Genomic DNA, 15244 nt, shown 5'->3' on the forward strand with positions numbered 1-15244 from the left:
GGCTAATGTTGATTTTCTTTCCCTTTATTTATATTCTCTAATGGCCCATCTACTTCTCTTTAGTTTTTCTTTCTGAATTGTGTCACAGTAAACCTGAGAAACCTATCTGCAAGGTTCTAGGCCTCGACTTAATTCAGATATTTATTGTTCTGTCCCCAGCTCACTTGAGTGAGTGAATTTGAAGAGATGAGGTAGATTCTGTTTCTATACTTGGCCAATCAGGATTGTTAGTGGTCCTTAGAAATAAAATCAAATAACTATTAAGTTAAGAAACTGGCCAATTCAAATGAATTCAAAAGTTAACCACTGCTCAAACAAATGGTCTCTGATCAGGGCATGTAAGAGTTCTAAATGCAAACATGACTAAGGTGTGTAGACCTTAGACATGTAGCAGGAGATCTGCTAGGGAAATCTGCAGGCTTAGATTGAGCAGAACCCGTGAACATGCAAAAAGACAGAGATAAACAGAGACAAAACAAAATATGAATAAAATGAAACTGAGCTGCAGTGTAGTGAGAGTTTAAGATCCAAGAGGACTCACCAAACAGCTTCCAAGGCTCCTCATGGAGCTGGAGAGCCTAAAAGTGCTCAATGGGATCCTTTGCCAGTGTCTGATGGGACTTTGATGCTGTTGGCTGGTCACTTCAGTTCTGCTTCTGACACCAAGTAATTGTTGAAAACAAAACAGAATCTCTGTAAAATCAAAGAAGAGTTTTATTCAGATTTAAAGATTTTCAAATTGGGAAGTGCCAGGTGAAATGACATTCTGAAGAGGGACCATAAACATAAGTCTTCTATATGTAGTTTTGAAGAACTTTGTACAGAGTTGGGAAGAGTATAGGGGTACATTTGATTGATTGACATTCAACATGTTCTTGTAAGACAAATTTATCAAGAATTTCTGTTGGCTGGGGTATATAACCTTAGCTTCAGTTTCAATTCATTCAACATTCAACACATTCAACATGTTCTTATAAGACAGATTCATCAAGAATTCTATTGGCTGGAATATTCAACCTTAGCTTCAGTTTCCTGCATTCCAGACCTGATTTCTTCTGTTTCCTTCAGTGTTCTGGGTGGACCATCATAGAATGTTGTAGAACAAGTTATCGTATTTATCAGAGGTAGATAAACTCCTTGGAGAGAACAATCATGGGAGAAAGAAAGGCTGCTTATGCACAGGGAGACAGCTCAGGGGGCAGGAGTACATGAAGGGTGGACACAGGGAAGAGGTAACTATCGGGAGGGAAGTGGGAGGGGAGCTGTTGCATTGTGGTAAATTGTGGTCAATGTCATGAGACAAAGTGTATGTGAACTACTGTATGGAAAGTGAATTTGCTTTATAAATTTTCACCCAAACCACAATAAAAAACATTGAAAAAATAAATAAATAAAAAAGAACAAGTTATCTTGGTCAAAGTGTGGTCGTGGGTCACATACTCTAAAAATAAGAAGTAGGGGCCTGGGACAAAATGGAGTCTGATTCAGACCTGCATCAGCCATTTCAGTTATGTGAAGCACCTCAGTTTTAGAATACTCTTCATAGAGGCTTAAGAGAGATCTGGGGGGTAGAGATGTCAATTCAGCCCTATTTGTATCTGAGATACCAAAAGTGGCAGATGGAGAAAGACACACCTGTATTTAAATGGTGAGAGTTGCACAAGTAACTTGATGATATTAGTTGTTGTTGTTTGCCATGGAGTCGGCCCCGACTCATAGCGACCCCTCCTTGGGTTTCCGAGGCAGTATCACTACGGAAGTAGGAATGCCCAACCTTCCTTCCGAGGAGTGGCTGGTGGGTTTGAACCGCCAGCCTTCTGGTTAGCAGTCAAGTGCCTTAGCCACTATGCTATGCTACCAGAGCTCTTGATGATATTAGTATGGTTAGAAATAAAGCCAAATAACTATTAAGTTAAAAACTGCCCAATTCAAATGAATTTAAAAGTTAACCAGCACTCAAACAAATGGAGAGGCAAGAGGATGGAATTGTGTAATGGGTTTCAGTACATTACGCTGTTTCAAGCAGGAGGCATGTCAGCAGTGGTGGATGCTTCAGATAAGTCAGGCGGGATGAGGAACATTAAAAGGCTTTGGTAGTTCTGTTAGAGGTCATTTGTGACTTTCAGAAAGAGCATTTTAGTGATATGATGTAAAGAGTTAGCCAGAGTGCCATGGGCTTTAGAGGTTTAGTGGTTAGTGGAAAGTATGAATTGAGTGAATTATTTTCTAGAAATTTCCTGGTGGAAGGAAAAGAGAGAACATAATCGATGAAGTTTATGTCAAAACCACCTGCAGATTGCTGCCTTCCAACCCACCCCCTGAATCTGACTCATGAGGTCTAGGGTGGGGCCTGAGGACTTGCATTTCTAGGATACATTCAAGTGAGCTGTTGCTCGTTTTAAGACCATACTCTAGCAGCCACTGCTCTTGTGTTTCTGGTTCCCTGGCTTATCCATATGTAATATGCTAACTTTACTGTATTCAGCTTTTGAGTTTGATTAAAAAAAAACTTGCCAGTTAATGACTGTATGAGTTTTTAAAGCCTGAAATGACACCCACACTCAGGAATGATGAGAATGGAAAGAATCTAAAGAGAATCGCTGTATGTACCAGAGCTCTTCCTATTCCGAGCAGTGTGGGAGAATAAATGATTCTCAGGTACTGCTGCTGCTTTAGAGAAATAGTGTGTTTTCGAGGCACTGTGAGAACATTTTTTAATGCTCAAGTTCCTTACCATTCTTTATGACCTAATCACAGTTTGATTTTTGGTAATGGAAAGGGTGAGGTGGGAGGGGCTGAGATGACTGCTGTCCTCCCAGCTTGCTTAGGTACACCACTCTGCCCCTGACTAATCCAGGGTTTGGGGCATTGAGTTTCAGTTGGCTGCTTCTTTCCTAGCAGGTTGTCAGGGAATTAGGGTGGAAAAGATATATTTTGTTCCTTACAGTTACTTTCTCTGTATTAATCAGTTTTGTTTTCATAGACAACAGACTTTTTTGTTGTTTGTTAATGGAATAAAAGTACTTTGATAATGTAATACCTGCAATAAGGCTAATTCAAATCAATTTCTCTTTATAATCTGGTATGGTGCTCTTTTGAAAGAAAGTTCTAATATTAGCATGTTATGTATTTAATTTTGCAACGTGACTTCCAGATTGTTATTGGGCATTGTTTGTGTTGGCTTCTCTTTGTGTGGAGTAAAGTCTTCTATCACTCTCACTTCCGGTTAATTTGATGTGGACTATGGTATGCTGAAAGTAAGGAAAATAAAATAATAGGAAGTTGGTTTGGTTTCCTGTAGGAAACCAATGAAGATGAAATTGGTCCTTGGAATAAACCCACAGCAGTCTGGGAAATACTGTCTGAAGACACTTTTCTGAATCATGAGCAGAAAAAATATGACTCATGAAGTAGGTCATTGAAAGGCTGATTGTATCTTGTGTGGGAGAAAGTGAGAGATGACTGAAATGTACTAGTTATTAAGAGCAGTTAAATCTAGCATGGTGACATCATCCAAGTAGAAACAAATTATCCAATATGTAGTCCTGCCCATTTTGATGGAGAAAATGTTAAGGAGCCTGCATTCTCCACCCCCACCCCATAGGGTTTTATAAATAATATTTTTTCAATAATTTGTCTTAAATTATCTGTTCATCATTCATTACTGTCATGGTTTTAGATTTTTCCACCATTCCTTGTAGCATTGATAATCTTACATTATTCATGGAGTCATAGTGTTGGAAAGATACATTGAATCTAGTCCAGTATTACTTTCTTTTGTCTCACAATGTCATGTTAGATTTGCCTTGCTTTTTTTTGCAGAGAAATGAAAGTTATACAATCATGAAATATTAAAGCTAGAAGGAACTTTAGAAATAATTTAATATGAGTTCTCATTTTTACAAATGAAATCACCTGTTCAAAATCTGGGCACTCCAGGACAAGAGCTCTATATTCTATGATAGAATTTAAAGGCCATCATGACAAAGATTGTCTGGAGTAGTGTAATATAAAATAATACTAAATACTACCCCTCTCAACATATCTGTTTCTTTGTAACCTTGTTTTTTTCCTCTGTGTCTTTATGAGACAGAGAGTCACATACTCTTCATTTAGTTTTGAGAAAGTTTTTCAAATCTTTCTGGGTTTGGAATACCATTTTTAAGTTGTTCTTTTAACTTTTTCTTATTCAAATGGAATTAACTCCATACTTTCCACTTATTTTCTAACCATTTAATTATGCTTATTACTTTCAAATGCTCTTGTTTAATTTTGTTTTATGGTGTCTAAAGCTGTGCAATATTTGGCTAAGTGGCTGGGAAGTAAACTGAGGAATGAACTATGTGTGGGCTTGGATTTCCTCTTTCATTTGTGGTGGGGGACCAGTTAGCAGAACCTGCACATGGAAGACAAACGGTCCAAGTCCAAACAAACGATTCTTATAATGAGACTTCAAGCTCAAGAAGCTAGTCAAGATGCAGCTACTTGTGAGCCAAATAGCTAGTTTCGTGGCCAGACATCAAGCTACGACTGGGGAGAGATGAGCCAGAAAAGTCAGTCCAGGGAAGAGAGCTTGAAATGAAAACAGGCCTGGGAATTAAATTAGTTGCCCTGGCAAAGGGCCTGAGTAATATAGTTCCTTGAGTTAAAGAATCTTTAGCAATTTTTGCTATCTGGTCCTGAGGGTTGAAATTTATAGCATAAGAGCTAACCTCTATATTCATCTCCAGGAAGCCTAACCGTCTTGGGGCTGCTCTAATTGAGGAGAAAAGGGGTGGGTGACTAAATGCTTTGTGAGAATTACACTATGGTGGTGAAGGATAGGTGCCTGAGGTTGAACATCTGGTCAGTGCTTGGCTAAGTCAGCTTTGGAAAAAACCAGAATTACATAAAAGTGGCCCTTTCCTGTGTAGTTATAGCAAGGGTAGGGGGTGGCCTGTTTTAACTTCAGAGCAAAACAGCAAACAAGTTCTATTCTTCTGTGTCCTTACTCTTCATTTATTTATTTTAGGTTGTGGGGATTAGTGGTGATGGTGTTAGTTGCCCTGGAGTTGGTTCTGACTAGTGGCGACCCCAGGTACATGAAGCAATGCCCAGTCCTGTGTCATCCTTATGATCGTTGGTGTGCTTGAGTTCATTGTTGTGGCCACTATATCTTGAGTGCTTTCCAATCTAGGGAGTGCATCTGCTAGCGCTACATCAGACAATATTTTGTTGTCATTTTTAGGGTTTTCATTGACTGATGTTTGGAAGTTGATGGCCACGTCTTTCGTCCTGGTCTGTCTTAATCTAGAAGCTCTGATGAAACCTGTCCACCATAGTTGACCCCACTGGTCAACCATGAAATACTGGTGGCATTGCTTTTAGCATCACAGGCAACACACAAGCTACCCTGGTCTGGCAGACTGACAGATAGGTGGCAGAAGAGGTTAAGTAGAGTAGAAAACAAATGACTCAGCGTAAAAATTGCACTCAGAAATCATTTATTTAATAATTATTATTAGAGTAAGAGAGCGTGACCAAAGAGAGACCCTGGCATGACTGTGTGCAGTCATGTGAACACTGTGTCTATGTACCTCCCTGCCTGTGGCTTTTCACTAGGCCTGGTGCTCTGAGGATGCTATGGGGAGACAGAAAGAAGTCATGGATGCAAAGAGCTATGACACACTATTCCTGGAGAGGAATATATCAAACCCTGAGGGCAGAGGAAGGAATATTTTCATGAGCAACTATAACTATAGAGCTTGAGTCAGAATCTCTGTGTATAGAGTTGGGCTTTTCCCTGGTTCAGATCTGGCTCAGCCCATCCGAGCTGGGCAACCTTGGGCTGGAAGGCTGTCTATGCCAGCCTCACTTTCTTCTTTGTGCAACAACCACATACCTTAAGACACGCTTCTGCATGTGGGCATGTGCACTTGCACTTGCCTATGGCACTCTATCTCCAGATATCCACCTGTCTCCACCCTTAACTATTCACACCTTTACTCACTTGTCTGCCTGTCAGTGAGGCCTTTCTGGCACAGCCCATAGGGAGAAAGCCAGACAGATGAGAACAGAGAATCAGGAGAGGGAGATAGGAGAAGAATTGACCAGTCTGCTTTTCTTCCCACTGTGCTCTCTTGCTCCTATATTAGGTAAAATGAGGCTGACTATCCAGGTGAGCTCTGGTAGCATAGTGGCTAAGGCACTTGACTGCTAACCAGAAGGCTGGCGGTTCAAACCCGCCAGTCACTTCTCGGAAGGAAGATGGGGCAATCTACTTCCGTAGTGATTCTGCCTTGGGAACCCAAGGAGGGGTCACTATGAGTCGGGTCCTACTCGATGGCACGTAACAACAACAACAACATCCAGGTGACAAGGAGAATCCTTACTGTCTGCCTAGGATGGAGGTCTGCTTTCTACACTGCTCTTTGAAATTGTATGCAAGAATGTTTTCCTCTTTCAAATGCTTGAAGTTCCTGCCACTTAAATGTTAACTTGTTATGATATAAAAGAGGGAATGATGCTTTGGGCACTTAGTTATTTTTTAAAAGGAGCCACAGAATCCCGAGGTGGGAAAGATCCTGGCGATGAACCCACCTGAACAGTATTTCACACAGAGCCAGACCTGGGACTTGAATTGGCGAGTGGCAGAGTCCTTGTCTCAGCTAGAACTCAGTTCTGATACCACTCTTTTTTTTTTTTTTAATAATGCTAATTGGAGAAGGCCACGGGGGTAAAAGTGTCCTTGAAACATGAGGGGAAGATAGTATGAAGACTGATGTTTGAAGTTTTACTTCTCTTGTCATTCCCACATTTTCTACAGTGAAACAGTTTTAGTGCAAGAGGTTTGAGTTAAAAATATTTTCTTTTCATTGCTGGAGGAAACTGGTTATAACTAATTCCTCATGAGTAATGTTTGCAGAGCTAGAAAGATCTCCAAATACAGCAACGCAAGGTGTAATTTTAGCACACTAGTGATGGTAAAATAAAAATAATGTATAGGTAAAGTAGAAATCCATAGTACTAACTCAGCAGAAGTAATTATAATTTTTTGGTTTGGATAGTGCAATTCAATTCAGTGTAAGGTTTTTATACTAAATACCTGTACTATGCCAAAGGTCCCCTGGAGGAAAGGCCTGGTAATCTACTTTGGAAAAATCACCCATCAAAAACCCTATGGAACACAGTTCTATTCTGATGCATGACAAATCAGCAGGGGTTAAAATTGACTTTATGGCAACTTTTTTTTTTTTTAATTAAATACTGGGTTAGTGTGTGAGCAAGTTTCCACAAAAGCTATTGGAGGCTAATGATATTTGTTACTCCTGGAATCATAAAGATTGGGAGCTTGATAGCTTGCTCGTTAGAAAGAGCAATTTGTGCCTTTTAGTTTAAGTTTTAAAGAAAATTACCAAATCAGTTATGTGACTAAAATGTCAACATATTTTCTAAGATTAATAAATAAATAAATCTCTGGGTTACATGCTGCAAATACATTTTCCCATGTATACTAATTATAGCTCATTGTTGGGTCTTGAAAGATAACTTACTTGCTTAGTAGATAAATAATATACACTTATATATTTTATGAGGCTTAAAATTAATGCTTACATTGTCAAATGTGCTTTTTTTCCTACCAACAATTTCTACATGCGTAATTCAGTGACATTGATTATATCTTCATATTGTGAAACGCTTTTTGCTATCTATCAAAATTATTCTGCCATCATTACATATGTAATTCTTACATGTGCTCAGAGCAACATAAAATGACTCTAGATTGTTAGTAAATTATTCATGTTGCAATTATGAAGGTGTAATATGGGCAGAATGCCTTACTTGGTGAAGAATGAGTGTGACTTTGAGACCCTGAGGATTAATAAAGTGCGTTGGCATTTGGACCAAGGATATCCATGCATATTGCAATGTGTCTGTTTCTGGAAAATTAGCTCCCTTGTGGGTAAAGTGAGTAGATATGTGGAGCAAACATTTGGGTGCTTTTAATCTCTGCAGAGAGACGACTTTGATGATACAAATGCTTGCGCTCAAGTACAGCTGCACTTTGGCTTGTTCGTTTTTATTTTACAAGATCCTATTTCTTTCTCATTGATCCTACTTTCTCTCACCTTTGTGGGCACAGTCTTGTGACATTTAATGAAGTTAATAACCACCTTAGTTTCTTAAAGGCAGAATTACAATATAAAAACATTTTCATTTTATAATTTAATGCTTATGTTTACAATGCATACACCCCATTAATATTAATGTGGCTAGTCCATTCCCATGGTTCTTAGAAGTTTAGCATTTTAAAATCTTACTTGCATGAATATAAGGTAAGAGTGTACATTGTTGGTGGGTCAGTGTGTATCATCTGGCTCAAATTCTCCTTGGAAACCTGTAATGTATTTGAGCAATTGAATTCAAATCTAAAACCACTTAAAAACTCCTTTATGGTCCATTAAGAATTTATATGAGAGAGAACACTCTATGAAAGTTCTCCTCTCCCTATTCAAACAGATTGCTCTGTTTTATTAGATCTAGGTGGTATTGTAATTTTGATAACAGCTAATAATGTTTGGAATTTTGCTTATAATTCGTGGACCACACAAAGTTATGTTTGTTGGATTTTGCAACATTAGTCCACTTTCAATAGCTACTTGTTTACTAAATACAATCCTAAATTTTATTTTAGTATTGCAACAATTACTTTATACACATTAAGCTAAAATTAATAGAACTAGCTAAATGTACATGGTCATTTTAACATCAATTTATAGATGTATTTATAAACATAGTGAACAAATATTGAATCAGTGAATGTACTGTGAGTGAAACTTTTTGTTTTGGACTTTTAATGATGAATGGAATTTTTTAAATTTTAATTTCCATTTAGATAGACTATATAATTTACATAAATCAAGATATAGAAATAAATAATATCTTGTTTAGTACCACAGTTAGGAGTATGTAATTTAAGAAATTAAATTTATCTTTTAAAAGACCAAATAGACCTTGATAGCAAAACTAATTCTGATTTCTACCTTCTTTTAGTACAAGTGGAGTTTATAAAGTTTGCTTTGTTCCAGTTGAATCCTTAGAGTTGGATATAGTAAGATACAATGAGAGGTTTTTTATTTAAAAAAAATTAAAGTATAACCATCTTTTGTATTAATTTCTGTTGTAAGTCACTAATTGAGTATTTTACCTGTGCCAGCAAGAAATAAGTTATAACAAAGTTGTTTTAATTTCTTAGATTTCCATTTTTGAATGTCTAGCATCAAAGATTAGTCAGTATCATTAATTATGTTACTATATTTTTGTTAATAGTGATATAAGGTGTGCATTATTTGGGATGCTGATTAAAAATTATCCACAGTGAATTTAAATTTGCATTATTTACAAGTAATCTATACATAAAGACTTAGTTTGTCATCTTAAACTATATTAAGTTGGTCATTAGAATAATTTAGACCAAGAATTCCTTAGAAAATACTGAATTCTAAATGGTTGTCTTGACATATGTGGTTATAGTTTTGAGGATTAAAATGAAAATTTTTCCAGGAATTAAAACTATTGTATTGATAAATGGATAGAAAGGAGGTGGCCAGTTTGAATTTTTTGTTTTATTTCCTATATCAGAGTAAAACCATTTCCTTACTGAGTTTCTTTTCCACTCCTACCCACACACATTTTATTGGTATTGAGTTTTTTTTTTTTTTTTTTTTGAACAGTAATAGCCTTTTAGAAATTAGTGGTCTTGACAAAATAAACCCTTAAGGAACATTCTTTAGGACTATTAACATGTATCATTAGTCCTGATTGTAATTTCAGTTTTCCTTATGTGGATTAATTGTTAGTGGTGTAGTAAGGACAGCTTTTATTTGTTTTTTTTTTATGTTCTCATTTGGAATCACACTGCAGTGTTGTTTTTGACACTGACATTTGTCAGGGCAGCTCAGAACCAGCATGGTCAGTTGTGAAGAGGAAGCTTAGAGGCTCTCTAGCAAGCTCTGATGTATTTCCTGCCGTTCCTAGAAAAGAAGCATTCTAGTGTTTGACAGAGATTAGTTGAATATTAGATCACAGTATTTCAGTTATTGATTGTTTAAATAATGTGAGTAAATAATTTTTATCTGTTTGCTTTACATTTACTTTATGTTGAATAGTATGAAAGTGTTTTTGCATTAGTGATCATCTCAGTATAACAGTAAAGTAAGAATGTTTTGCAAACATTCATTCATTTTATTGAAACTACATACTTAAGCAACTTAAAACTTTTCAATTTTCCTGGTTGCCTTTTTCAATCATAAATCACCCTCTTAAAATACACTAGTTATAATGGAGTCACTAGGGGCAGGTAAGAATTGAGTACTGTACTAGGTAACACTGTCAGGGGGTGACACCAAAATCACTTTATAAAATTTTTGTGCAGTGTTTCAGCAACATTTATTATTTTTTATATAAATATCCCTGTAGTTATAGCAACAAAAATATTTTTCATAAGCACAGTTTACATGTATCACTATACTACTAAGGCTAAAACTCTATGCTAATTTACTTTTTGAACTTTGTAATGCACTCTGGGAAGAGCTCTGGTAGTGTAGTGCCTAAGGCACTTGATTGCTAACCAGAAGGCTGACGGTTCAAACCCGCCAGCCACTTCTTGGAAGGAAGGTTGGGCAATCTACTTCCGTAGTGATACTGCCTCAGAAACTCAAGGAGGGGTTGCTATGAGTTGTATTTGACTCGATGGCACATAACAACAACAACGAGCTCTGGTGGTGTAGTGCCTAAGGCATTTGACTGCTAACCAGAAGGCTGGCGGTTCAAACCCACCAGCCACTCCTTGGAAGGAAGATTGGACAATCTACTTCCATAGAGATACCGCCTCCGAAACCCAAGGAGGGGTCACTATGAGTTGAACCGACTCTATGGTAGTGACTTTGGATTTTTGGAATGTGCTCTGGTCAGAGCTGTCATTATTACCCAATTACAATGACACTTGGAATGATGCGATTTCGTCTGCGTATACTACAATCATATGCTATTGTTTTCATTGCTGCTGGTGTTTTTATAGTCACTGATTTTGTCATATTTTCTGATATTTCAGCTACAGTATCTTGGTAATTAGTATTTGCAAACCTGTTTTTGAGAAACAAGAGGTAATTAAGAAAAAGAGGGGAAAAATAAAAAAAGGTTTCCACTCTGTTACTAACACTGTAATTATAATAATGTTGTAATTCAATGTAGAAAGATTTTGCAAAACAGTTTTGATGCTAGTTTTCATATAATCTGTGAAATACTACATTTAAGCAATTTATAGCTATATTTATCACATATTATTCTATGATTAAAATTGATAATAAATATTACTAAGGATTCTGTATGGTCTGATGTGGGAGGAGGTCTGGGGATGGTGGTGGTGACACAATGAGTTACCACACCGGGTGATGCTACTGACTAGTTACTATGTTAGCTAAAATTTATCAACAGCAATAATGAAGGAAAACTGTTGGTTTTGGTTTATGTTAAAGAAATATTATGTTAAATAATGGACCTTAAGTACTCTTTCAGTTTTATAAAGTTGTTTCACAGAGAAATTCCTGGTAAGCTTCTTTGTTATGGGGAAGCAAGTTATTCTTCCCTCTTTATTTGTCTGGATTAGGGACATGATTGGTTTTGGAACAGACAAATTTTTGATGCATAGGGAGTGTTGTGCTCTTTTATGCACATAGATGGCAGCAAAGTGTTGCAGACAATGGAAGTCCAGCCTAGTTATAAGGAAAGATGAGTGACAGTACAAACTGACTTCTATCAGCATAGCTTTCTGTGTCCTATCATTAAACATAAAATAAGAAAGAAAGCTACTCTTGATAACACCAGGAATATAGGAGAATGAAGAAGGCTATGGGAACTTATAATACACTGAATTTCTGGACAAATCACAGGTGGGAAAACTTAATCTTTCAAGGTATGTCATCTACTCATGCAAGATGATTGAAATCAGCTAAGATAATATGCATGCCAAAATAAAGAGACAATGAAGGGCTGGGGTGGTGGGAAAAGAAAGGAGTAAAAGAGACACGCACAGTTGCAGCAGCAAGTAATGGACTGTCGCCTACAGGCACTGCAGAATTTGGCCTTCATGTCTCCTTCTAGTTAAGCAAGTTACAAAAAGGAAATGTCAGTCCACGAACCAGGCAAACATTCCATGGGAACATTTGCTCAAATGTCAGCATTTTAGAAAATAGAACTGCAGTCCATTATGTTCCAGTCCCCATACTGGGTTTGCTATTAAATGCACAAGTACAAATATGTTTCTTCGGAATTTGCTGGCAATTAACCAGTTGTTTTATGCCTTAATTAGCATTCCTAAATAATGACACAATGACTATAAAAGATGACAGTCATCATTTTAATTAATACTTAATATGTGTCTGCTACTGAGGACTTTGTGTGGCTTCTCACAAATTTCCAAGGTAATTTTCAAGTTTCAGAGTTGAATTTGGCAAAATAACAGAAATGGGGATCTGATGAAGTAAAACCGTATTTATTAGAAACTTGAGATATGGAAGAGATTTATAAAAGAGCAATTTGTAACATGTCCTGAACTATTGAATCACATCAGTATCTTACTACTTATAAATGTAATAAGGGCTTCTTAATACCACTAAAGTCATGGTAATGTTATTCAGGAAAACATTTCCCATGCCTTTTATTTTTTCTGATCTACTCTCATGCTATTTAGTGCCACAGACTAATCTCTGTGTCACAAAATTGATTCTAAAGGTATGTATAACAGCTTGCTCAAACATGGTATCTGGCAAATCTCTCTTGTGACAGCAACTTATTTCTCACATAATTATTTTCTTAGTAAATTTGATATCTTAACAACCCGTTCCCTCATTTCTGGGTTCAAAAAATAACACTTAACATAATTTATTTCTCATACTTAATAAAGGCTTACTTGAGAGTACTGCCCTTCACTCTCTAGCTGTTTTCACCAAATGAGGTTAGAAGAGAGTGTGGTTTGCAAGGGTGTGAGGTGGTTTCTAGCATCATTTGCTATGTACTGTAATGGGCCTCAATGTTATTTTAATGAAGCATAAAACATATTCTAGCTGCTGATTATCACTTATGCATGACTAAATAGTTACATTCTATTGTACATCAGTGGAAAAAGATGATACATATATTTTGTTTTGCTGGTTTAAATAATCTATTGTGTTCACTTCAGTTTCTTTGAACAGATAGGTCCATATTATTCCAGTCTTCTTGGTACTGTGGGCTGTGCAAACAGAAGAAATAAGGAAAATTAGATTTGCAAACATAATTATTTTTATCATTTTGTGGGCTTTAAATGTAATTAATTAAATGGAATTTTATAAAATGAACATTCGTCATCATATGTTTCTGAAAACCCAAGTATAAGATGTTCAAATTAGTCATAATTACAAATAAATTTCTTAATAAATCATTAATAAAATATTAAGTATATTTATTTAAGAGATTTTACATTAACATATGTTATTTGAAAACAAACAGCTATTAGCAGAACATACTATGTTTTGCGATGACTGCTTGCTTTTTCCTTTACAGCTTTTCCCCCTCTTTGGCTGTCATTAGATTTTGACCATGTGCTTTTTCTTAAAGGTCAATGGGATATTATCATGTAGATTATTTATGTGATCTTTTCATTGCTGCAGTTTCATAAAAAGGATTTTATTGCAATACCACTTCCTCCAACTGCTTAGTTTTAAAAGCATCATGTCTAAAGTAGGCAAATCTAAGTGATTTGTGTTGCTTACTAACAGAAGAACATTGTTTTAACTCTTTTGCTATTAATGTATTGATTTTCTTGATATTTATTAGCAGTTGTACATCAGTTTTTCTTAAAATTTTATAAATATTTTACAGAAATAATATAATACTGAATAATTAATACGATTATTCAATTTGTCTATAACCTTTTAAGTAGAATTTTAAAAGGGATGTGCTTTATAAATTATTTTGATGTGATTTTGTGAGTTAAAGAGGTCTTTAAAATTTTTCTTGGTATCTTTAATATTAATTTGTGTTGGTTTTACATTTTTAAAATTAGTAACTCTTACAAAGTCTTAGGTATTTTGAAACATTATTTTGAAACATATAATAGCTTAAGTGGTACTTATCTCAATTACTTTGTTTCTCTTAAGTCTAATAACTTATATATAATTAGTTAAGAAGCATTCCAGTTTATCAATAAAATAGAGTACACTCTTTGTTTGAAAGTATACTACCACAATACTTGTGCTTATAATTTTTAGGTTTTGTTTCATATTATGCTTAAATATTACCTTCTTTTATCTGATATCAAATATGTAAAAAGAAATATTTTTAAAAATATTTAAATTGAAAGATGAGATAGATTGTAATCCTAAAGTATATTTTCTGACATGTTTATTATTTTCATGACATAGTAATAATAATTATGGGAAAGATTAATGTAATTTAATATAAATGTCCTAATGTCTATTTTTGAACCCAAAATTTATCCTTCTAAAAAGTTGTCCTTATTATTCATTTATTTATTTTTAAAAACACGTTGCATCTTTAGCCCATAATTTGTATTCTTTGAGGAATGATTCCACACAGGTTTGAGATGCTCTTTAATTTTGTGGAATATTCTTTTATGTTGGTAGACCTTTCTCTCTCTCTACCTACCTCTTTCTTATTCATGTTTCTTCCTGAGGATACCAGTTACCATGCTGGACAGTTTATATGATGATGAGTCTTGGTGATACAATTCTTTTGGCACAGGATCCAGAGATTAGTCCACAAAACATGGTTACAAACATATCTAGTATTTAAAATAATGAAATATTAATTTGTCACCTTTTCTCAGGTTTTCTTTTTTGACAAACTTCAGTCAATTTTCTTTTTCTTTTAATGAGTGATTTCTATCATGTTAATTCTAAAATAATTTATAGATATATTATTATGAATTAGAACAACTTTTGGGAAAAGATGTATTTTTCCTGCTAACATAAACATCTTATTTATACGGTTATCAGATCATAGATTCTTAATTGCAAACCAGTAAAAATTTACTTTTTATAATAGGGAAAAATCATATCTATATTAGTACTTTCAGTAAAAATGTTTTACTAAAATTTTGACTAAACACTATCACTTTTTTTTTTTTTTAAAAAAAAGCCTCAACAATGTCAGCTCATGTGATCATGAAATTTTTACAAGTAGCATTGTAGACTAATCTTATCTT

The 15244-nt window shown here is 35.4% G+C and overlaps 1 protein-coding gene across 1 annotated transcript in view; it reads left to right on the plus strand.

The window, feature by feature from the left end:
- Nucleotides 1-15244, plus strand: part of GMDS (GDP-mannose 4,6-dehydratase) — a 907267-nt gene that overhangs the window by 205452 nt on the left and 686571 nt on the right. The window lies entirely within an intron of this gene.

This window comes from Orycteropus afer, unplaced genomic scaffold (genome assembly GCF_000298275.1).
Source record: "Orycteropus afer afer isolate SDZICR_OR568_19922 unplaced genomic scaffold, OryAfe1.0 scaffold00027, whole genome shotgun sequence".
Lineage (NCBI taxonomy): Eukaryota > Metazoa > Chordata > Mammalia > Tubulidentata > Orycteropodidae > Orycteropus > Orycteropus afer.